The sequence below is a fragment of the Palaemon carinicauda genome, chromosome 32, assembly GCF_036898095.1.
Source record: "Palaemon carinicauda isolate YSFRI2023 chromosome 32, ASM3689809v2, whole genome shotgun sequence".
Taxonomy (NCBI): domain Eukaryota; kingdom Metazoa; phylum Arthropoda; class Malacostraca; order Decapoda; family Palaemonidae; genus Palaemon; species Palaemon carinicauda.
Window position 1 is genome coordinate 78,801,986 of NC_090756.1, and position 1,184 is coordinate 78,803,169.

A 1,184-nucleotide genomic window follows, 5' to 3' on the forward strand; every position below is an offset into this window, starting at 1 on the left:
GATGGTTTGGGCATGTACAGAGGATGGAACATTACAGATGGCCAAAAGATAGTGCTTCATGGTCAAGTGGCCGGAAATAGACCGAGAGGACGACCAAGAGATACATGGGTGAAAACCTTCAAGAAAGTAAATAGAGGGGAGACATTTCAGCAGCTGGCACAGATGGCATTGGATAGGAGTCTCTGGAGAGAATGGCGATATCAGATGCAGGACCCAACCCGGAGAATTCCGGACGGGATTTAGTGAGTGAGTGATGTATATATACACACACACATATATATATATATATATATATATATATATATATATATATTTATATATATAAATATATATATATATATATATATATATATATATATATAAACAGTATATATAATACATATATATATATATATATATATATATATATATATATATATATATATATATATACATACACATATATCACATTTCTTGGGCTATGGTCTTTCAATTGCAAGGGTCTGGTCTACTACAAGACCGTCGCTGTGATAAAAAAAAAAAAAGGGTGCAAGTCTAACAGTCTCATCCCTAGTGTCATTCTCTGGGTAGAATGTAACCACACAGATCTTTAAAGGTAGAAGAAGGGTCACGGACCTTGCTAACGCGAGCTAAGGGCCTTACCACTGAGCAATGATGTATTGTGTTAAAAAGAATCCAAATACTCAAGATACTAATTATGATATTGTTTTGGAAATTTAGAAAATAAATCCCTTGAATGACACATTTCTTGTATGTAATCTCTCTCTCTCCTCTCTCTCCTCTCTCTCTCTCCTCATCTCTCTCTCTCTCTCTCTCTCTCTCCTTTTCTATGATCACTATCTCTCTCCCCATGATCATGATCTCTCTCTCTCTCTCTCTCTCTCTCTCTCTCCTCTCTCTCTCTCTCTTCTATGATCACTATCTCTCTCCCCATGATCATGATCTCTCTCTCTCTCTCTCTCTCTCTCTCTCTCTCTCTCTCTCTCTCTCTCTCTCTCTCTCTTCTATGATCACTATCTCTCTCCCCATAATCATGATTCTCTCTCTCTCTCTCTCTCTCTCTCTCTCTCTCTCTCTCTCTCTTTGCATGATCATGATCTCTCTCTCTCTCTGCATGATCATGATCTATCTCTCCTCTCTCTCTCTCTCTCTCTCCTCTCTCTCTCTCTCTGCATGATCCTGAT

General features: G+C 38.1%; 1 pseudogene; it reads left to right on the forward strand.

The window, feature by feature from the left end:
- LOC137625675 (microtubule-associated protein 9-like) overlaps nt 1-1,184 on the forward strand; it is a 36,612-nt pseudogene that overhangs the window by 16,694 nt on the left and 18,734 nt on the right.